Source organism: Nomascus leucogenys, chromosome 21 (genome assembly GCF_006542625.1).
Source record: "Nomascus leucogenys isolate Asia chromosome 21, Asia_NLE_v1, whole genome shotgun sequence".
Classification (NCBI taxonomy): domain Eukaryota; kingdom Metazoa; phylum Chordata; class Mammalia; order Primates; family Hylobatidae; genus Nomascus; species Nomascus leucogenys.
In genome coordinates, this window is record NC_044401.1 from 69,598,740 (window position 1) to 69,623,688 (window position 24,949).

At 37.4% G+C, this 24,949-nt stretch overlaps 1 non-coding gene across 1 annotated transcript; it reads right to left on the bottom strand.

Annotated features, from left to right (window-relative positions):
• Nucleotides 1–15,662: 15,662 nt before the first annotated feature.
• Nucleotides 15,663–15,765, bottom strand: LOC115832249. The gene has a single exon (XR_004027674.1). It is a non-coding gene; the product is annotated as a U6 spliceosomal RNA (small nuclear RNA).
• Nucleotides 15,766–24,949: the final 9,184 nt, after the last annotated feature.

The window sequence follows — 24,949 nt, forward strand, 5'->3', positions numbered from 1 at the left end:
GCAGAAGTTGAAAATGGTTCAGGATTGTCTTTAAAGTTCCAGGAGTTTCCAGGTATTCAATAAGCATCCCAATCTTCATTAGAAGGTAGTTCTAAGGACTGGTTTGACCTAGGAAATGGCAAAAATACCCATCCAGAGGAAAATAGATCCTCCAAATGGTTTTAATTTATAATGACAAACTACAACCAAAATTGAGTCGATGATAACCCATTCTGTATTTGCTGATTTCCATTTATTGCAACAGAAAAGTACATTTTAAATGCTTGATTATGTTCTTTCTATGGAGTTCAGTTAACATTGCCTCGGGCCCATGAGTAGAGGAAACTTAGAGGTTTTTCTTAAACAAAAGAGAGGAGAGCTTGCTCCTGAAGCAGGTTTCCCAAGGTCACGGCCACTTCTAATTACAATTCTAATGAAACATAAGGAGATCTTCCCAGGAGATCATTACTTGGTAATTTTTCAACAATAGCTATACCATCTACTTCCCTATTTGGAAAATACAGAAAAATGGCCCATCAGCGTCTCTACCATAGATTTCATTTTCATACTCGGTATTTCTGAATCCCTGATTAGTTCTCTGACAAGCAGCACATTTATATACAGTATGAAATATGAGCGTTATCTGTGCCTTGGTCTTAATTTAAAATTTGCATTATACAGTATTTATGTAGACCTTCCCTGCAACCTTTCAAGTGCTCAAACAAATGATTCTCCATTAAAAGAGTTTATCTTGAAATATCTGTCTGAGCATTGTAAATAGCATGTTATGGATCACGCGTTTATTTAGACAAGTGAAATACAACATCAAAAGCTATCACTGAAAAACTAGGCCAATATGGGCATTAAAAATATAGCACCATATATCTTGGGCAAGAAAGTTCTCGGGATCCCACGTGCAATGATTGGGGAATATTTAGACTCTCTAGCAAAGATTACATGTTTCTTGATTCATCTCACAGCGCAAGTCTACTTCATTTGCAAAGTGATAACCTATTACCATAACTAAACCGCCTATTGCATGGAGGCTCAGAAATAAAATAAAAAGATTAGCCAGTTATCTTATTTACATATATTGAATTGCAGTAATACAGCCCGATCTCTGCCTCTCATTTGATTCTAATTAAAGCGTAGCAGAGAAACTGCAATCCACACAAGAGCTTATTTTAATAGTCAGAGCTGGCAAAGTCCCAATATCACAATGTAGCAATTAACAGCACGGCTGTATTTGCTATTCATGGTTTGATGTAAAAACTTGTTTATTAAGATGGGCTGGAGGCGCTGGTGTGCAATAGACCTGCATGTAATTAGATTCCAATTATTTGTCTGTTTCTGATATTGTAAACTGGCACTTAGCACATCAGTTAAATTGACACACGGCGCTGCATGGTTTACTCGGTAATTAAAACATGTTCTGTTAATTAGATGATGACCACTTTATTTCAGGGCTCTTGTGTTTGGGTTTTCTAGTGTGCTCTGTTTGTATCATGAGCCACCAGACGCTCCTCTAATGAGTCCTTGTTTTGTTTCAATTACCACCTGCTGTTCAAAAGCAAAGCTTGTTTTAACTAAACAAAATTAATGCTTGTCTCTTCCTTTGTAAGAACTTAAACGTTAGACAAATTAATACGCTTATTATCGAAGTGCTAAGCTCTGGTTTTAAAGACTGCTAAGGCAATTAGAAGAAAGTTATAAAATGTTGTATAGTGCAACATAAATATTGTTTAGCATATTAAGAGGCATTACAAACAATGAAATATTTGCTGGAGTTGAAAGGGAGCATGGGGATTTAGCCTGCCCACCCCCAAATTAAATTAGCTCTTGCAACTTGCAAAGGGATCCAGAAACGAAAGATACAGGTCCCTTTCTAGGAGAAGGGATTCGATGAAGTTGAACACAAAGGTGTGTGGCATGGCCATAAATAAATCTGTGAATTATACTGAACCTTCCTGAATGGTTTTAAAAACTATGCCTATGCTGCTTGTTCCCTTACATGATACATGTTGTTTCCATGCTAAAGAACCAATGGCCACTGTTTCTTAAACTTTTAACCACAAACACCAGCAGGATAGCCACTTTGCATCTTGCAAGGTTTAGGGCCCATCCAATTAACTAAGCTTTTTATTCCACAGCCATCTCCACATCAGTAATTCTCCCCTGGAGCCATGAGAGCGCTGTCCATCTTTACATTTCTGCAGCCCTCCCCATCCCAACACTTCTCATTGCACACCACGACATTGAAACCACTCCTCTTGTCCAACACTGAGAATTGTGATTATGCAATTGTGGGGAGTAAAGGATGACTACTTATTTCCCAGAATATCTTCCTCACCACATTTGGAGAAGTCATTAATGAGGCAAATAAGGTGACGTCAGGCAAGTAAGCCACGGGAATATGTCTAACTAGCTCCTCTAAATAGAGTCGGGCATTTTAGAATAGCACAAAAAACTCCCAGTTCATTCCCTTTCATGGGTGCCAAACCAGCCAAGTCCACTACTGAGGAGTTGTCCTATACAAGACAGCCCTATGCCAGATAACTTCAGGGTTGTTCAGCGGTACTCTTTGGTAAGTTTCAATTCAGAATTATTCACGGTTCATTTCAATGCATATTAAAATCGACATCTGGCATCTTTAGGAAAATGCATTAATAAATCTGACTGGTGTATACACAATACATGGTTTCTTAGAAAAGTATTTTAATCCCAAGACAAATCATGTTCTCCTGTGCGATAATTGGCTTTATTCTTACAGGTGTTCTTCTAGAATCTGAAATATCATTCACTCCAGAAATTCAAAACCAGTGATGTCACAACATGGAATGCAAATCTGAGTTCGTGGACATCAGCCCCCAAGACCATGGCCCTATCAATGCAGGTGATATACCTATATAGAAAAACGAAATGCCATACTAACTCCTGGAACTTTAATTGAAAACAAAATTTACAGTAGCTGATTTCTATACCTTAGGGGTACACTTCCAAAGCAATGGGCAGCAAGCAAGCTGCAAGACTTCTATTGATATTAATGGCAGTTGTGGAGCTAAATCACTGAGCACTGCTTGGCAAACTTATTCCTTAATGCTGCAGTTGCCTTAAATTAATATTTTACAAAGACTCAAAGTAATTAGACTGTGTCTTACTAAATGCCCCATTTACTCATTAGATATTTCAAAATGCATCTTTTGCTGCAGGCCCAGTGGGGCATATTAACTACTCTAAAATATATAAATGACTTCAGTGGGACCTTTTTAAAATGCTGGTGCAAGGGAAGGCCACGGGCTCCTCACTGGTGACCAATTAACATTGGCCCATTAAGGTACACACTGTTAGGACTCAAGGGACATGACTTGATTATGGCTATCCAGATCCAGGAAGCAATGAGTAATTTTTTCAACCACATCTCATGTATACATTTTAAATGGAAACTTTAATTTCTATCCTGTGGTAGATATTTGCTGTTTTTGGCCTCTCAGGGTCTATTATTCTTTGTCTGATTTCCTATTTGGGTTGTTCTTCTTGCCCATTTACTCTGGAGGAAGCTGACTCCTCTCCCAGCTCAGGAGTGAGAAGGCCAAATTGAACCCACACTTCTTGGCTACAGTGATTGGTTTAAAGATGGGCATCTTAACCATTAGATGCTCCAATTCCTGAGGCCAAGAATATTTATTCACTAGTTGAAGGAAGAGATGTTTTCTTTTCCGCTGAATGGATTACCAGGGAAAAAGCTCCAGGGATTGCTGGCAGACATTTTTGATTTTTTTTTTTTTTTTTTTGAGACGGAGTCTCACTCTGTCACCCAGGCTGGAGGGCAATGGCGTGATCTCTGCTCACTGCACCCTCCACCTCCCAGGTTCAAGCGATTCTCCTGCCTCAGCCTCCCTAGTAGCTAGGATTACAGGCACTTGCCAGCATGTCCAGCTAATTTTTGTGTTTTTAGTAGAGACGGGGTTTCACAATGTTGGCCAGGCTGGTCTTAAACTCCTGACCTCAAGTGATCTGCCCACCTCAGCCTCCCAAAGTGCTGGGATTACAGACATGAGCCACCGCACCCGGCCTTGACTTCATCTTTTAAGCAAAGAGCTAATCCAGAGGAAGCAGAGGATCTTGGTCAAATCATCTGTGATCTGTGACTTCACGCCCGAAGTCAGAGCTACATCAGGATTTATGCAAACCATTCTCTCCTTCATTTGCCTTCACCACCCTTTTGTTCTCCTTCCCACCTAAGCCTGGGTTTTTTCACTTGCAAGTGAAAAAATCCTCAGTAATAAAATCTTACTTTATATATTCCATAGTCATGTTATTTTACCCATTTGGATCCTGAAGCTCAATAGAAGAATCCTTAAGGTGGATTCTTCATTTGGAGATCCAGGATTAAGCAAGCCCTGAAATCACAAACAACATTTGTGTTGCATATGTTATGTGCATTTTTCAGGGGAGTCAAATGTTCCGCATCTCAAGAAAGTTTCAGAACCTTTCTAACTACTGTCAGGAATTCTAGAAGATCAGCAGAATGGGGTCACTAAAAGAAGAGTTTTTGTATGAAATCACTTGCCTAATAAATGTCGATTTTACGGTCCATGCCTGAGCTCAAATATTCAAGAGAACACATAGCGGTTTGCTGAAGAAACTTGCAAAGCAGTTTCACTTGTCTGGTTTCTATAATCTTTAAACTGGAATTGGTTGTCTTGGGAGATAAAGAAGGTAAATTGGGGCTGTATAGGAATGCACTAAGTGGTTTTTTTTTTTTTTAAAGCCTAAATATTTGTTTCAGAGTTTGCTGCTTCTATGTGTATATATTACATGATATGTAATTTTTCCCTGACACAAGGCCACACCAAAGGATCTGCAGAAAGAAACAGGAATTTATGGCCCATGTTGTCCCTGGAGGAATGTATAGTTTCAGCTTCAAATGTACTTAGAAAAGGGGCTTGGCCCAAGGTTCTGTACGCAGAGAATAAAACCGGAACAAGACCCCAAATTGTTGTAATGCCATAGACATGGAGGCCAAGTCTTTCACATCGTCTTCCCATCTTTTCTCAGATGTCCAGCAACATCTGTTTCATTTGGTCTAGGTGAAAATAAGTCCCTGCTACTAAATGATCTTATTACAAGAAACAGCAAAGCAGAGCTAAACTAATTACTCACTTATACATTGGATTCTGCACCATTTGTTGTGTAATCAAAAGCATAGGTCTGGATCCAAATTTTGAATTAAAATCCTGGCTTTACTACTTTCTAGGCGTGTGACCTTGGGTATGTGAATGTACCTTTCTGTAACTTACTTTATCATCTAAAAAGTAATAAGCTGAATTATATGAAATGGCTTGACATTCATGCAGATGGAGAAAAAGAACAATGTTTTACGGTTTGAACTGATATGTATATGTATTTGATTCCTATGGCTGCTGTTACAAAGTGGCTTAAATTAGCAATTCATTCTCTCACTTCTGGAGACTAGCAGTCCAAAAATCAAGATGTCTGCAAGGGCAGTGGTTGGTTCCCAACCGTTTTGGCACCAGCAATGGGTTTTATGGAAGACAATTTTTCCACAGACTCGGGGCTGGTGGATGTGGGGAGTGGTTTCAGAATGAAACTGTTCCATCTCAGGTCATCAGGCATTGGATTATCCTAAGGAGTGGGCAACCTACATCCCTCGCATGTGCAGTTCGCAATAGGGTTCGCATTCCTGTGAGAATTTAATGCAGGTGCTGATCTGATGGGAGGTGGAGCTCAGGTGGTAATGCTCACTCACCTGCAGCTCACCTCCTGCTGGGCGTGTGGCCAGGTTCCTAACAGGCTGTGGACTGGTAGCAGTCTGTGGCCCTGGGGCTGGGGACCTCTGTACAAGGCCATGATCCCTCTGAAGGCTCCAGGGACGAACACTTCCTTGCCTCCTCCTAGGTTCTGGTGGTTGCCAGCAATCCTTGGTGTTTCTTGGTTTGTAGCTGCATCACTCCAATCTCTGCTTCCATCTTTAACATAGTGTTTCTCTGTGTGTTTCCATGTGCCTATCTCTCTCCTTATAAGGACACCAGTCATTGGATTTAGTGTCCTCCTTAATCCACATGACTTGATCTTAACTTGATTACATTTGCAAAGACCCTAATGCCAAATAAGGTCAGATTACCAGGTACCAGGGTTAGCATTGGTATTTTACTTTTACGGGAGCCTTTTAATTCACCTAGAATACTCTTATCCTTTTACTCACCTGCGTATTTGTTCTAATCTCAGGTAAAGCTACTTTTTCTACTAGTTGTATTTATAAAACACGTTCTCCATATTACTATAATGAAATTCCCAGTTTTTAGCCTATTTGTGTATCTCTCTCTACCACTATCCCAGAAATTGTCAAAACATTTGCCTGAGAATAGCAGCCCTAGAAAGTCTCTCTTAAAAGGTTAATGAAGAAAATTGTGAAATATGTCTATTATATATTCCCTTGTAGGAATTTTGTAATGCATATATTAAAGACTCTAGAAAGTGCTCCAAAAAAGGAACCTGGCGAACTTGGGTCTAGCCTAATATTCACCTAATATTTTGCTATTTTATCCCAAGTATTTATTTTGTATTTATACTAGCTGAGATTTGCTGAGCTTCTTGGATGTATGGGTCAAACTTTTTTCTTTTCTGTTTGTTTTTTTTTAACTATATTTGGAAAAAAATTCAACATCATTTCTTCACATGTTTTTCTGCCCCATTCTCTATTTTCCTTACAGGTCTTAATTATACAATTAGATCTTTTCAGATTATCTCACAGTTCACTGATGCTCCATGTATTTAAGTCTTTCATCCTCTCCTTCTGCATTTCAGTTTGAATACCTTTCATTGAACTGCCTGTATTAATTCTTTATTCTTTGGTGTCCAATCTGCAACCAAGCCTCTCTTGTGAATTAAAAAAAAAACAGATATTGTATATTTTGGTGGTAGAATTTCCATATGGTTCTTTGGAAAGTTTTCATATCTTGCCTGAAATATCTCCATTATATCTATCTTTTCCTATAAAACATTAAATGTATTTATAATTTATATAATTATTTAAAGCCTGTGCTAAGTTCAATAATTGGGTCATCTATGGTCTGTTTTTATTGGCTATGTTTTCTATTGATTATGTATCACATTTTCTTGCTTCTCATATCTTGTAATTTTTATTTCATACTTGACTACATGAAATGTAAGGAGTCTGAAAGATGAAAGATGCTGAGAAAAAAGCTGTGGCTTTTCTCCGTTCCTCCTTGCAGAGAATGAGAATAGAACAGTCCATTCCTCTAACCAAGTGTAGGGCTTCAAGACATCCGCTTAGAGACACAGTGGGTATCTGCAGGAAGGAAGACTGAAATTCTGCTCCCTAGTTGGGCACTTGATGTACAACACCCTTGATGATCAGTCTTTGTGCCCTTTCAAACACAAGAAAAAGAACTGAGAAGAGACAACTAGGTGAAGAGAGGGCAACAGTGAACCAGCCTATATTGCATTACTCATCACAACAAGAACATACGAGTTTTGTGAGGATTAAGTGGACTAGGCTTGTACTGTATTGCCAGCTCTCCACCCTAAAGGGCTGCCTGCCAAGAGACTTGGGTTGGAGACTGGGAATGGCATCTGGACGGAGACTTGGGTATCAGAAGAGCTTAAGCCACATTGGAGAATTCTGAGTGAAGAGGAAGCCTGCAGGGCTTTCTGGAGAACTCAGGCATGAGCTTCATTGTATCATTAAGGAATAGGAAAGGAAACATGGATAGGAAACGAAACACTTAAAAGTAATGGTTTTGCTGCTTCAGGATAGTACAACCTCATCAGGGTTTGGAATGCTTAATACAATGGTTAAAAATAAAGTTTCTTCTCTTGTGATCAGGTATAATAAGCCAGGGCTTGGGTATATCTTTCCTTCTACTTCATTCTAGCCTGGCACAGTGCCTAACACATAAGCTCGTTGTGTTTAGTAAGTATATTTATAATAAATAAACAAATGAATTAGAGTGTCCCCACTTCACCCTATACCTTCACTTCACTTTTTTTTCTCCCTAGCATTCATCAAATATGACACATTGCATATTTACGTATACATTTGGTTACTTCCTATCTTCCCGATAGAAGCATTATAAAAGGTGTGTGTGTGTGGGGGGGGGTACTTTTTTTTTTGTTTACTGTGTGTCCCAGGGCTTAGTGCAGTGACTGGTACCCAGTACATGCTCAAACATTTTTTGCATGAATAATTTTGTTGTATGCCACACACACAACATAGAATATAAAAAGGTTGGGGGCAGCTAAAAAGACAGAGTCATGGCAAATGTGACGTGTATTTTAGTAGCCCAGATAAAATTGAGGCAGAGGAGAATTTTTGTGCTAAAGTAATTTTTGAAAATAAATTGTGAAGCTACTGCACAGAACTTTTCTTCAAAAAAAAATTCCTATAAGTTTTAACATATGTCTGTAAATCAGTACCTTTGCTCAAATCTTTTAACAATTGTGACATTTCAATAATTCATTCTATGCCAAGTATAAAGGAAGAAAGAATTCCTGATTGAAAGGATTACAATCTAAGGAGTTAGTTGAACACCAAATATTTTAAAAACCAGTTGAAAAGACATTTGAGTACTGGCTGAGGCTTCATATAGTAATTACTGAGTCTGCTTAAGCAGATATAGTGAATATTAGCTTTGGAGAGATGGATTTCTTTTTTTTTTAAAGGTTTAATATGCAAAAAAATCCCATAATATTGAAACTAGAGAATTGTTTAATTTAATAATATTGTTGTGATATATATTTGCTCAGAATATTTCTTGACTTATAGTCCTTCTTCTATCTAGTTCCTATCGACACTGAGACGCAAGCCAGGTGAGGAATGGCACCTTCCGTATCTCATGACTGTCAGACTGATCTGGCTTCAGAGTGTTTGTAAACAAGGCTGTGGCTGGCCTCTATCAGAGTCACTGTCAGTTGCAACATGGACAATGAAGGCTGTCTGTGAATGTCTGTCTGCTGGAGAGAAAATAATAATAATAAAAAAGAGGTATTAGTTTCTTGCCTTATGACCCTGAGCTTTATGTAGCAAGTATTTCTACATTCACGTAAGCAACAGGCAGTGGGACAATTGGGAATCTAGCTCTGCTTCTCTTTATCATCGTCTAATTAAGCTGCAGCCAACGTGAACATACCAACCTTCATCCCTGCTAGATAAAAAGCGGGACCAGGCAGGAGCACAAGTCACAACACTATATTCCTTTCAGTCAAAGTTAGTGGATAGTGGAAGAAACTTCTTTGAGATTTTGCTTGATATTCCTTGGATGCTTAATGATAAGCCTGAAGGTAATGCTGGGACTTGAGGAACACCTATTTTAATAACCACACTTCCCAAAAACATGTGCTCTGACATCAAGGTATTGTTTCATCATGGAGGAAATTAACCAGAAAAAGAATTTGCAAGTGGCAATTTCTACAGTAATAGATTTTGATGAATATTTTTTCCAAAATGTTCTGCTGATGCTTGACATCGTAATGAATCATGCCAGATTACATCAATCATGTTGTGTTGCTTAAAAAACAACAATCCCCAAACCACAATGTGGCTGTTAAAGATGGAGTTGTAATGGGCCATAGTTAGGAAGTGTCTATTTTTAAAAAGAAAAAGACTGCAAATACTTAATATTTCGTGCCCATTTGCCAAATTAAGAAAGGCTTTTAAACTTTATCTGAAAGGCAGGTTTAGAGAACAGTTTCATATTTTTTTTTAACATGTGATATATTTGTTTCACCTACAAATATTTTAAACCATATATGCGACAAATTGACAAACTTGAATTGATTGGAGTCATTTTGAAAACGTGATTCAATTCTTTCTAACTTGAACACAGTTCTTAGTTTATGGGGAAAGTAGAAACATTCCCATGTAGAAACTAGGTTGTATTAAATAATGGTCTGCTTGGAGTAAGATATAGATGAAAAATGGGAATAAAAAATTATTCTGAAGGTTTTGATACTGCTCATAATGTTTCTAGGGAAGATCTGTTACTTTGACCCACTTAAGTAAATTTCTATAAGATGTCAATGCTCTCAGAAACGAGGAGCATTTCCTTCTGTCTTTCCTTCCATTGTTATTTATCACTGTTTTCTCTTTTCTTGCCCCTAGAAGAAACGGAATAGCATCTACCATATTACATATTTTTTGAGATATAAAAATTGCTCCTTTGTTTTTGCTTCTCTAAAACAATTATTCTCAAACTGTTTTAGCCCAAGAACTCTCTCTTCAATTACAATTTTAATACATAAAAGAGATCAAAACTGCTCAGGTTGAATGGGGTATAGGTGGTCCTCAAATCCTTGTTAAAGGGAGTATGTTATTGACCCAGTTTGGTCTACAAAGAATACCTAAAGTGTAGTGTGATACATATTGCTTTATCTGCCTTTGTTTATTCAGATTTGATTCCTAATATTAGTAATTTTTGTTACTCTTTTCTGTTCCCCTCCCACATATTTATACGTGGAGCCTCAACCTGAAAATCTTTCAAAAAATTCTGCTGAAATTCTGCTGCAAGAAAATGAATGCTGTAGATGAACCATCTGATTAAGTTTACCATGACTGGTCAACTTTTTGTATTGCAACAATATTTCTTAATACCTTTGGGGACATGAATATCTCCACTGGTATTTTCTGGTTTCCAAAATTTGTGGTTAGATGAAAACTTGTGGAAATTTATTACAAATTCTTTTTCTATGTTTTTAAAACTCAAAGCTGATACATCAAATTCTTGGATTTTATACATGGTGCAATCATACTAATATATGCAGGAGGGAGAATAGGAAAAAAGGACAGCGATCAATGTGTGTTAATTTGACACAGAAGAAAGTCTGCACACATAAAGAAGGAGAACTTTTGGGTAGTGGGGTTGGATATGAAATCTGTAGTCAGCTGGCCTGGAGTTCAAATCCTTACACTAATTCCTAGTTGTAGAAATTTGACAAACAATTATCTTTCCCAAAGTCTCGGTTTTTTGTGTGTAAAATGGGAATAGTAGAAGTAGCCAGCCAGATTTATTGTGAGGACAAAATGACATAGTGCACATAAGACATTCACTTTCATTCATTCATTCATTTAGAGACGGAGTCTCTCTCTGCCACCCACGATGGAGTGCAGTGGTGTGACCTTGGCTCACTGCAACCTCTGCCTTCCAGGTTCCAGCAATTCTCCTGCCTCAGCCTCCCGAGTAGCCGGAATTACAGGCGCCCATCACACTCCCGGCTAATTTTCATATTTTTAGTAAAGATGGGGTTTCACCATGTTGGCCAGGCTGGTCTCAAACTTCTGACTTCAGGTGATCTCCCATCTTGGCCTCCCAAAGTGTTGGTATTACAGGCATGAACCACTGCACCCGGCCACATAAGATGTTTAACATGTAGGCCTCACTTTCAGCAAATCCTCACATGCCAACTATATTGTATACTCTATTTGGGAAAAGAATAGTTCATTGTAGTTTTTGCATGTCACTTTAGATTTTTCATGGTTTGGGGATATAACTAAATTTTTTTTCTAACCTTTCTTAAGATGAAAAAAATCAATCTTAATCACAGACTTTACTAAGCGGATCAAGAGGTACTCTACAAATAAGTATTAGTATTCTCATTCATGATTTGTAGAAATACAGACAGTAGTTTGACTGCAAGTCACGATTGAAAAATACCTGAGTCTTTATCCCTCTCTCAAACCACTAGAAAATATTTACTCTATAAAAGAACTCTCCCTTGTTATTGGATCTCTTGCAGCTTTGACCTTTGGGCATTGGCTGGTAAATTTTTGGATCGTCTTCAAATGACTGGAATAAATTCTGGCTCAAAATTGAGAGAGAGATCAGAAATCCTTCACAGTGAACTGTGGCTTGGGGCCCTTTTAAAACTTCTCAAAGAACATCACAAACAATTTACTACCCCTCTCAATTGCGGGCTTCATGAAAATTGGTGGTGTTTTGAGTGGATAGAGGCTCATGATTTACAAAGAGCTGTTTCCACTACCCAAGTTTTACAACATGTGAGAGCAAGTCACAAGGGAAGGAAAGAGAACGTGAACTGCTTTGATGACTGTTGGCCATTGCCAAGGAAACTGCTCCCTTGGTAACCGTGGTCAGTACATCTGTCTAGTTGCATTTCTAAGGCTTGCATAGCTACTACCATGGAAAATGCATTTTAAAACAAACACATAGGAAAAAACAATTAAAACACAAATAAAAAATAATGGAGTTGATAAAAAACTCTTTGGTTTTATGGCAAAGTTGTTAGGATGGGTTACGATGTTCAGCAGAACATGTTTAGGGGTGTTACCCCATAAATGGAAACCAAAATGTCCCCAGTGTAAGCCAGCTTGTAAAATAAAACAAATCTAAATCACTGGGTTTATTGATCGCAAGACACATTAATTTTAAGACATCACAAAAGTATTTGTGGGGAGCTTATTTCAAACATTGAGCACTCTCAAGTAAATTAAGCTCAAGTTTGCATAACTTTTTCTTAAAGAGAGATGTGGGCAGGAGAAAAGGAGATCAAGGTAAAGGCCAGTTTTGAGAAAGGATAGAATGTTTAAGATCTAGCAGAAGCTGAAAAAAGCCAGCTCTGATATAAAAATCTAAGATGGTAGGAAAACATGATTCTATTTATGAATGTTTGATTTAATCACAGTTCTTCAGGAATGCAATAACACATTACCTGAGGAATGCCTATGTTGAACTGCCATTGTCTTTGAGTGGCTAGATGAAGTTAACATTTGAACTTGCAAAGTTTGAGTAAAAATACAAACATAAAGATTTTAATATATGTTACCTACATGAATTTCATGGGAAGTTTGTTGTTTCCACAAAAATAATTTGTGAGTTACAATTAAGATGGTGAATAAAACATTTGTTGAAATCATAATTCAAAGAGTTTATGCCAAGAAAGAAGGAGTGTCCTTTACAAGTACACCTATATTAACATAAAAGGCTAAAGACATGTAATGGTAGTTATATTTTATATTCAGAAAACACCAGACCAATTAGAGAACAGAGATAAGCTGTTGGGTTATATTTTCAGATGCATCTTAAACCATAGATTGTATTTAACAAATTCTTGATGTACTTTTTTTTTTTTTTTAAAGATCTTAACATTGCTGCTGACCAGGCAGTGGTTGTGACAGAGTTATCACCTGTGCTTTCTCAGGAAAGCTCACTGCAGCAGTGAGGGTCAGCAGTTTGGAAGAAAGTCTTGGAGATAATAATTTAAGGATGCTAATATTCAAATAGTGCAGAACTTAAGAATATATTGAAAAACACAAATATCAACAACTGTGTAAAAAATGAATTTGGATGGGTTGAACTATAAATATGCAGAAATTTTAGGAATATTTTAACCAATTTATTTTACTTTTTTTGTGTGTTTTCACAAGCATGAAATATGATACAGATATGTGACAAAGTTTAAAACTGTTATTTTGGTAAGTATAGAATAAAAATTCTAGGTGATAAGAAAGCATTACGTTGTAGTTTAAGCAGCCATGTTTTTCTTTCTTAGTGGTAAGTTAAAAAAAAAAAGGGTGCCTTACAATTTACAGTGTCTTAGAGTCAATGAAATATGGGAGTTAGTTGAGATGTCACCGTCTGTCATCCAAGAAGTGAGGTAAAAAGAGAATGAGAGAGACAGATGATACTAGTGACCAAGAACGATGCTACCTACTGCCCTTTCCTCCCCTGAAAATAGAAGAAAGCAATGATAATAAAAGGTATTCAATGAATTGCTGACTAGTAAAGATAAAAGCATAAAGTTGGTAAGCACTTCTCTCTATGGTGAGGTATGCCATGATTAAACAAATGATTCAATCAATTTCATAGACGACCTTGGTGTTTAATCTTAGTCCGCCTCTGTCACTGAATCTGAAATCCAATTTAATGTCTGCTTTGTACATCAAAGAGCAAAAATAGGTCCATGCTACATATTTTCTCGAAGGAACAACTTAAATTAAAAGAGAAAAACCTTCCCAAATATTAAGGTTGATGTTGATGCATTAAGCAGAATAACTCTAAATTTGGCAGTTCTATAGAGCAAGTTGATCTTTTCTCAGATAAATTATTCTTCAAGAATATCTTCAATGTCAAGCTACAAATTGTGTCTTACAATACTGCCAGTCAGTCATTGTGTATGTTCTCTTTCAACTGATTTATCTACCAGGGTCTTTTTGTGCTTGTTGATTGAAAAGTCAATCTTGCATATATTCCGTTTTCCTGATCTGTTTGACAGAATCTTAGCGAAACATTCAAGGAGAAGATCCTGCTTCCATAGTTACATCACTCCTTTTGAGATTCCATTGCAATTCAGCAGCAGATAATACCAAATCCAACTTTATAGTGTAACTTCCATTTTGTGGAAAGCTATTTTCATTTTGGCACATTAACTAGTACAATATGAAAATGAAAAATCCTAAAGTGAATATGAAAATCTGTATACCCTCCAGCTGATTCTTCAAAGTTCATTTTTAAAATGTACTTGTTTTGAGATTCTCTGCAGTAGGAAAACTGTATTTACCAAACCATGTAGCACATTCCTAGACAGACACAATACCACTATATCAGTCCATTTAATGTTGGCACTTGCCTTACTTGAGAGTTTGGTTTTGAGTACTGTTCTCCCTTCCTTGCTGATAATATAGTTTTTGGAGTATCTAGTAACTGCTGGCAAATTTTAGTCATCTTACCTAATTGGAGCTAAACCAAAATGATGGGTAGCACTAGGAAGGCTACATTTCCCAACCTGCCTTGCAACCAGATGGGATCATACAATGATGTTTTGGCCAATAGAATGTGGACAGAATGATATAGCCACTTCCAGGCCTCACTTTTCTCTTTCTTTGCTTGTTGGATGATAGATCTCAAGAATCTAGGGAGGATTCTGAGACTTAAGGGAGGTCTGAACAGTAGAAGTAAGGAGCCTGGGTCCATGTATGACTCTGTGGAGCAGAGTGACCCCACACTCTCAACCCAAATTTGACTGTACCAAGGGTGAAACATCACCTTCTGTTATGTTAATCTGCTGAAATGCTGGGACTGTGTGTTTCAACAACTAGGGTTACTTAACCTGATTAATAATGGTAGTGTAATAGTTAGATAAGTCCCCAACTATATTCCTTAGGAGTTCCACCAGATATTACATAGTATATAATATAGAAATGTGGCCTTTGTAACATATGACAACTTAATTGAAATGTAGCTGGACATTTATTCCCTCATCTCAGAAATTTTTTTTAAATTTTAATATTTTAAATTTTAATTTTCATGAGTACGTAGTAGTACATATTTATGGGGTATATGCAATAATTTGATACAAGCAGAGAGTGGGTAATGATCAAATTAGGGTAATTAGAATTTCCATCACCTCATTTATCATTTCTTTGTGTTAGGAACATTCCAATTCTACTTCTATAGGTATTTTAAAATATACAATAAATTATTTTTAATTGTACTTGCTCTATTATGTTACTGAACATTAGATGTTATTACTTCTATCTAACTCCAGTGTAGATCCACTGACTAACCAATCTTTATCCCCACCACCTCCTCAGTACCCTCCCTGGCCTCTCTGGTAGTGATCATTCTACTCTCTATTTCCATAAGGTCAATTTTTTTTTAGCTCCTACATTTGAGAACATGTGACAGAAAAGTATAGAGTGTTCCACAAATTTGCGTGGCATCCTCATGCAGAGGCCATGCTAATCTCCGTACTGTTCCAATTTTAGTATATATGCTGTGAACTGAGCACTCTGAAATATTTTTGAGTGTTATTTTCCAAGCATTGGATAAGTTCGGGGGATACCATAAAGAGGCAAATAGGCGTGGTTATAGTCCACAGAGCTTATAGTCCAGGAAGCAGATGTTGACCAATGGATACACATATAAATGTAAAATTATAACCATGCTCCTTTCTATGACATACAGAATCATGATCCTATCAGACATAAAAATAGAAATATTTGACTTAATTAGGGAGGCATCCATGAGGAAGGATTCCATGCTGAGAGGGGCAGATAAGTGGTTACCACATGAAAGTGAGATGGCAGGAGACAAAATGAAAGAGGGTCAGAGTGGGTAGAGCAGGCAGAGTGAAGGGAAATGGGTCAGGTGAGCCTAGATAAGAGTACAGTTTAGAGGAAGTATTTTACTCTTCACTTAGACACTAAAGAATGACATTTGCCCTTTGCCCTTGGAAAAACACTGCTCTGGCTACATTTTGGGGAATGGATTGGACATGAACATGTACCTATATTTATATGAAGGGAGTATGTGGTAATATGAGAATCACCTGTCAAGATACATGTACCTGGCTGGGTGTGGTGCTCATGCCTGTAATATCAGTACTTTGGAAGGACAAGATGGGTGGATCATTTGAGTCCAGGAGTTTGAGACCAGCCTAAGTAACATGGTGAAACCTTGTCTCTACAAAAAAAATACAAAAAAATTGGCCAAGCCTGGTGGCATGTACCTGTAGTCCCAGCTACTTGGGAGGCTTAGGTGGGAGAATCACCTGAGCCCGGAAGACAGAGGTTTCACTGAGCTGAGATTGTGCCACTGCACTCCATCCAGCCTGGGTGACAAAGTGAGACACCATCTCAAAAAAAAAAAAAAAAAAAAAAAAAAAAAAAAAAAACAAAAAAAAAAACAGCGAGAGAGAGATAGCTCAGGAAAAAAAAGGAAATATAAAAACAGTTCAGCAAAGGAAAAGTTTTTGGGATTGGATGATTGGTGTTGTGGTAAACTAGTTACTTTCACCTTTGTGTCTTTTTTTTTTTAACCATTATACATCAGTAGTTCAATATGGCAAGTTTGAGACAGGAGACATTGGTCTTAGGGCAATGAGATTGCCCAAAGCAAATGAGATTGCAGTGAACTATGAGCCTGGTTTGAGTGAGATTTTTGTCATCAGTTGCTCTAGCATCCAGTCCCCTGTGGAAACCTACAAGTCACTCATCCACAGCAACCAAGTAAGAGGACTCCCCACAAAAGACACTGGGAGGCTTTGACACTCATTACTTGGAAGATAAGGAGACACCACAGTTTGTCCACAAAATTTATGAAGGACTGTGCCCAAAACACAGAGGAGAAAGACCTGCTTGGCTTCCCTCTCTGATCTACCGAGATTTCTGACACCCATGTCCCCCTGTCTCAGATTGTTTTCCAGTTCCCAAGAGAATGAGGTGTTGGTATCTTGAATCTTTTATATAGACTTGTTTTCTTTCTCTCTGTATATGAGAACTGCTGCTATGGAGGCTTATGATTCAGTAATCACCTTGAGATATTCCTTTTCCTTCTCTGGGCCCCAGTTGTATTTCTCGCCCTTGTGATCCAGGCTGCAGAGCGTGACAAATGCACCCTCTCAACCACATCAACACCAGTGCAGGTTCAGACTGGCCTTCTCTCCTCCACACACGAGAGAAAGAGCTGGACGCTCAGCCCTTTGTTACTTTTTATTTTTAGACTCAATTCACCTCTCCAGAAGCAATACATAGGGAGAATGCTGAATAGACTACCCTGCATTGAGACACTTCTCAAAGACATCTTTTTCCCTTTAAGAAAGAATGACTGATTGCAAGTATTTATTTTCTAAGGTACAATTGTAGACCTTCAAAGTCAGACTGTTAATTTGATGATATTAACTTTTGAGTCACTTGACTAGTCAGTTTAGGAAGCAACAATTCTCTCAAAACTCTTATAATTACATTTGGACAAGTTTGTGCGTAGGACCGCAAGTCCATCAGCTTATTATAACCATAGTGCGTTCACACACCATCTTCATTATCTTGTGCTAAAGAAGAGAGCACACACTCCTCTGTGGGTAATTTTAGATTGGCCACTGACACACTCTGCAGTGTTTATAAAGAAAACAAAACTTGGATGTTGGCCCTTTTAATTATAACTGGCAGAATTGCTACACCCAAAAATCACATAATCTCTTCACCATATTATATCTTTGAAGACATCTGCTTGCAAAGCAGTAACAAGGAACTTGAATTCTAAAAACAAACTTTGTACTAGATTGATTGGTTTGGCGAGCCACGCTTCTGAAGTACTGACGGATTCTGAAAGATATATTCCTGAACTTCAAGAAAAGTTTAAAATATGCTATAATGGAGTTACATCAAATTGTCTTTGGTCTGGACATGCAGATTAGAGACTGAGATCCTATTTCATCGTGAAGGAAGGTCCACTGGCCCAGTGGCAAGTATCATAAATGTCACCAGTCATTCTGCGTTTTTGTTTTGGGTTTCCAAATAAACATCTAGCCAATGAAATAGTTGGGTAGTCCAGTGCACTATTTCACCTGAGAAATGATCATCACATAAGGTTCTATGTTCTACGTGCTTTATATATAATATTGTGAAGACAACTGAGAGTGCTGAACATTCCACCAAAGGGAGAAAGCTGATCTTTTGACATCATCTTTACTATTTATCAAGCATATACCTCTCTTCATGTAGATTTGGGATACGATCTGAGTCCATTTTTTGAGTAATTACATTGTGATCCTAGTCACTTACCCTGGGGCAGATCACTTTGCAGCTTGCAGAGTTCCTAAACTCATAGTACTGCAGCCTGAAAGATGAAATGGAAAAATTAATCGTTATCTATGCTCTGCAGATGAGTAAGAATCTTTCCTTTCGTAGGAGATTCGTGCATGTGTATTTGAATTAACAGTCTAAAAAAAAACCCAATGCAAAAGCCTGAATTTGTTGCCAAAATAAAATTGCCTACATCTTATGTAGTCATGTAACTCATAAGGTTCCACCCTCCTTCCATAACTCTAGCCAAAGAGTCTGTTTTTCCTTCCCTAACACAGTGTTTTCTGGAGCCCAGGACTAGTTTTTAAACACTAACATGACTTAAGAAGGCTGCTGGAAAAGTGAAAGCAATCTCATTGTACTGTATTAGTTCAACCAAAATGACTAACACATTTCAACATTTAGAATGTCCAATTGAACAAATATTTACTGCTCAGTTAGTAGTTTTAAGAATCTTTATCCAAAACTGCTTACCTTGTGGTAATGCTTTGAATATTGAGTTTACATTTTAGATAAAGCAATTTTTCCTTTGATGTTAAAAATTGCCTTTATAAATAGCTACATTGCCTAAAAATTATAAAATTGCATGTATTATTTGTAAGTGTTGAAAGTTCCCCAAAATCTTCACAGATGTTGAAATTTGCTGTCATTCTAACATTAATTTTATCAGTCCGAACTATTTTTCCCAAACGTTTTTCCGAGAAGGGCAGAGCAACTGCTGTTACCCCAGAGCACTGAACTATTAACTGTTAATGGCAGGGCAGTTTTTACGTTCCAATATTTCAGCTGCATGCTTGGATATAAGTTATTTTGTTCATACATCCCCTTCTTGCAAATACGTACGGCAAGAAAGTTAATAATTTTGGTGTTTGTTAAAAACTCCTGAATGTCTTCATATATGTAGCACAGACTCCAGAAACATTAGAACTAGCAAACCACTAGGATGATAGAAAGTGTAAAATTAAAACAAAAAAGGTTACAGTACTAAGAATGATTTATTTTAATGGAGCTAGTTCAGCGCTTCCATTTTGTGTATTTATGGTGCAGTTATTCAACATGTTTTCTTTTTTGGTAGGTCATGTCAGGGAGACTTTGGCCGAAGAAAATCACAACAGACGAGAGATAATGCAAGAGAAAAATAAAACAATTCCATGAGGATGTCATTCTGGAACTTCCTGTTACCAGGGAGTGAGATCAGGATGCTTGGGGCAAGGTACATTTGGGTAAAGCTTTGGATTCTCAGAACTTCCACTGAGCACTGAGGGACAAAAGACTAGCAGGGGCTTCTAATTAGAAGAGTTTTGCAGCATGTGCTAAAGCTTACTTTCTTTAGAGTGTATGGCGTTATGCCCACAGATAGATGTCCCAGTTTCAAGTTGTGGGTGATTTTTATGCAAGTCTGTTTTATAGAATTAGTCTTCCAAGGTGTTTACATGGGCCAGGTGAAATCTTGATCATCAAGGGAAGATAGGTATACATGTACACACTGCAAACTAATTTGTCTCAAAGGTTGCTAACCCACAAAATTCCCCCCCAGGCTCAGAGAATCTAGAAAAGCCTGCGACTTCTACACAGCTCTCTCAAATGTGAAGGAAGCAGGCATGACTGCTCTTTGATTCTCATAGGAAATGTAAAGATGTAATTTCTGCAGTGAGTAATGGTACAAATAAAATTATGTTTATTATTATTTTATTCATGGCATTTAATTATAGAGGGAGATGGGTAGTCAGGTAGCAAAAGAGCCATAAACAAGGGAAAGGCCCTTCTGTTTTTAAATGAATGCTCTAAAACAATTGGGAAGAACATTAATAGAACACCCAGCGAAAGACAGACTCGCAAGCATATGCATTCACTTGGGGTTCATCAAATAATGGACCACTGGCCTATTTTTCAAGCCATTTCTCTGCAGTAACTTGACATTTGATAGGATTACCTTTGGATTTTCGTCTGAGTCTCTGCTATGCCTGAGATTGTCATCTCTTGATTTAAAGATAATAGAGCCAAACATCTGAAACTGTTCTGTAAAGTCAACCTGTGACTCATAACCAAATATCAAAAAAGATTTTGTCTACAGTTTGCTTTCTTACCTCACTGTTGTAACTGAAATGATCAAATGACTACTTTCCATTATAAACACCATATATTTATTTTGTAAAAAAGCTTGACATTCTTCCGAGATGAAATGTAATAGTATCATAAACCTCCGAGGCAATTCTGTTCCCCTTAAGACTCACAGCATTTGCTGATTATAATTTTAATTCAAAAGTTTCACCAGAAAAGGTGAATCAATTTTGCTTAAGCATAATGTTGAACCATTAAAAAAAAGCATCTGAGCAGGTCTGACATAGATAAAACCAAATTATAAGGCGGTGGAATTGTATACAGGAGGATAAACAAAACACACTTTAACATTGGCAATGGACTTGACCATTCAAAATACAGTTAATAAGTTTCCAAACATGCAAGTTCTAATTTTAAAATTAAGCCTTCCAATTGCCAATTTCAAAAAATGTAATGAGTTTAGAGTGGCCTTTTTATTATGCATGGTTTTATGTCTTTGGATTTCAAAATTACCTAGCATGCATTTTCAACTTTGCTACAATTTCCGGGCTGTTTTCATTTCTATTTAAAAAGGCTAAACAGTAAGATGTGCCTCTGCTTTGCATTCTAATTGCACGTAACTGATTTGCACAGCAGAACAAAAAACTCATTTTCAGATTAAGAATCGTGCACCAAGAAATAATTATTGTTCTACTAGAAAAAAATATTTTCCCACTTTCTCCCCTCATTTACGTGAACTGTTTGCCATGTTTCTCCCACGTTGCTATCTTTTATAGACCACCGTGCATTGCTCTTTAGGGACTCAAATAATGCAAATGGAAACAAGGAACATACAACTGTTTTGACTACATTCTTCTGCTTGCAACATAACACTTGCCTTTTATTATTTTATCTTCAACAATCAAGGGGTGACTAAATGGTTGCAGGTGGTGATGAAAATAAAAGCCATCCATCATTATTTATTAGGCATGAAAAAGATACACAATAATGTAATTTAATCTCAGAGCAGACAATTATTTCCAAATATTGATAATACAATGTGAAAACTGTCATGAATTCTAATATGATATTTTGGCTTTATTGGTACACCACAGCCAGCATGACAAATAATGAAATTGTATCAAAAAGAAAAAAAAGGTAATTATGTGCATATGTCAATATCATGGGTGGAAAACATATCACCAAATCTTTAAAGCTTCTTCCTTATAACTTGACGAATTCAAAAGTTTGAAGTGGAAAAAGGTGTATTTCCAGTTTTCACTATTTAAGACAAAATCTATTACATTTGCACCACAACCTAGAATCTGAGTAAACACTGATGATGTGTTTTATCATATAAAATTTTTGAGAAACAGGCAGTCTGCTAAAATATTTGCGAGAAGTATATATGCACTATAGGCTCAAATTTCTAACATATTCTTTGGTTCACTTTAGTCTGGTAAAAATTTGCAGATGAAAACTCTGTGATCTCTGGTTTGAGTAGCATACACATGACGATTAAATGTAGCAAAGAACGTACCTTTTAGCCAAATAAAGGAAATGGCTAAAAATAAACATCTTTGGTAGGAAAAATCCTGACTGATGAAATATTTGGTTAAAAAAAGTGAAAGCGAATTTTTTGTTATGTTAAATGATTTCTATTTCTCTTAGGTTGCTGAACTCCTTTCTTCAAATAGGCTTTGGTAGGAGAAAATGGGACAACAAAGAAACAAACTAGCATCTGATCTGTGTAGATGGGAACCAAAAACGTTTTCTGACTCCTATTTGAATAGATTTTGGTTTCTGTAAAGGAGTTACCATGATTAGAGACTTTCCAACTTAGAAATGAGATGGTTTTAAAAGTGCCTTTACTTTATGCAGTATGTACACACACACACACACACACACACTCATTCTACAGCACATATACGCAGCATGCTCTGTACTTTCTTGGACACTAATTTATTCAGGGTTCACATATAGATTACAAATACATTATTGGATAAGATAAATGATCTCCTCTTAGAAAAATGTCTTTTAGAATTATTAAGGAAGAAAAATATTTTAGACTTGGCTTTGAGCGGTGGGCAGTACCTGGAAGAAAAAGTATCTCTGAGTGATAACAACACTGTGACCATTCTGGGCTGGGAGAGAACATTTATATATCATGTGGTTACTCAATTTTATAAAAGGAACCTAAGAACAAGTGTAGGCACTGGTTAGGAAAAACAAATGAAAGGAATAATTTAAAAAGTCAATAAGCCACAGGAAATCTGGAGACTGTTTAAAAACACCTTATTGGAAGCCTAGCAAAAGTATGTGCCAGAGATCAAAGGGACACTTGGAAATGTGGCCCAAGTAAGGAAACCAGGGAGATCCGCAAACTATGGCAGGTCAGGTGTGAACAAGAATGCAGGCAAGCCAAAAGAGAATTCAAGAGTACCTTGCAAGTGACTCCAAAGCTAATAAAAATGTTCTTCAAAATATATCCACGGCAGGAAAGCAAATAGAGAACTAATGGGCCGATCAAGTGACCCACTCTGGGCAGAAGAGATATTCTTCTTGGAAGATGGAAACTCTTCTGACTTGACTAAAAATGATTCATTTATTCATTTGTTCATTCAGTCCTTCCATATTTTCACACATTCAAGCATCTATTCATCCATCTATTCAGTTATCTATTCACTCAAAAGCAAAAAAAAAAAAAAAAAAAAAAAAAAAAAATGCAGAATGTGCTACCACGAGCCAGACTTTGAGTTCAGTACTGGCAATATAATAGAAATACACATCATTCACTTATTCATTATTTTCACTCATTCAATCATCTATTCATTCATCCATCCATTTGATTATCTATTCATTCTACAAAAAAGTTACAGAATGTCTATCATGGAACAGACCCCGGGCTGAACACTGGGAATATATTAATATATAAGACATTCATTCAATCAATTGATATTTGTCTACTATGTCCCAAGCACTGGTTTAATTCTTTGAGATACATCAGTGAACAAAAGATACAATATCGCTGCTTAAATCTAGCTTCTTTTCCAGCAGGGAAGAGCAGTGCAGGTAGGCAACATATACAATCAACAATTGATCATGAAATCACAATCAACCATTAGTATGAAAGTATTATTATGAAGGACACGTTCAGGTAGCTATGAGTGTCTGATGGAGGCTCTGTCTGATGTAGAGAGTAGCACCCCATTAAAGGACTGGAAGAAATAGGAGGGAGGAAGACAGAAACAAGAGATCAGTATGGTGAGATAACACAAAGACCACATTCTGTGGGGCTTGAAGGGCTGTGTGAAGAATGCTAGATTTTACCTAAAGAACAAAGGGAAGACATTGAAGGATTTTAAGCAAGAATGATCTCTTTCAAAAGTTTGACACTCTTCTGTTCAAAACTCTGTGATGATTCCCTATTTCAATCAGGGTGAAAGCTGAAGTCTTTTTTTTTTTTTTCGAGACAGACTCTCGCTCTGTCGCCCAGGCTGGAGTGCAGTGGCGCAATCTCGGCTCACTGCAAGCTCCGCCTCCCGGGTTCAGGCCATTCTCCTGCCTCAGCCTCTCCGAGTAGCTGGGACTACAGGCGCCCGCCATCACGCCCGGCTAATTTTTTTGTATTTTCAGTAGAGACGGGGTTTCACCGTGGTGTCGATCTCCTGACCTCGTGATCTGCCCGCCTCGGCCTCCCAAAGTGCTGGGATTACAAGCATGAGCCACCGCGCCCGGCCTGAAAGCTGAAGTCTTTACAATCACCTGCAGGAACCTCCATGTTATTTTCTCTATAGCTCTCCAACTTAACTTTTTTTCACCCCTATCCACTGCTGATGGTGCTCTAGCTACACTGGTCTCTGTGCCCACTAGCTATTTCCCCCTGAAACCCAAATGGCTAATCCTTATCTTATTCAAGTCCTTTCTCAAATGTCATCTTGTCTATTGGGCATATCCTGAGCACCAGACTTAATACTGTAACTTCCCTACCTTATCTACTTTTACCTTGCTTTGCATTTTTTCTCCCCATAGCACTCATTACCTTCTGATTTTCAGTACAATTTATTTATTACGTTTTACACATTGTCTATACCCTGGCCCTCCTCTGCAAGTCATATGTACTCTACATGAGGGAAGCAGTCGTTATCCTTTGTTCACACATTTATCCTAATCCACTAAAACAGTGCCTAGGACATAAAACTCAATGATCATTTGCTAAATAAACCAATTAATAAACGCATTGGTCAACATAATCATATTGGCATTTTAAGAAAATTACACTAGCCAAAACTTGAAGAACAAGTTTGGAAGGGTTAAATATAGGTGTAGAAAAACAAGAGGCTATTTTGA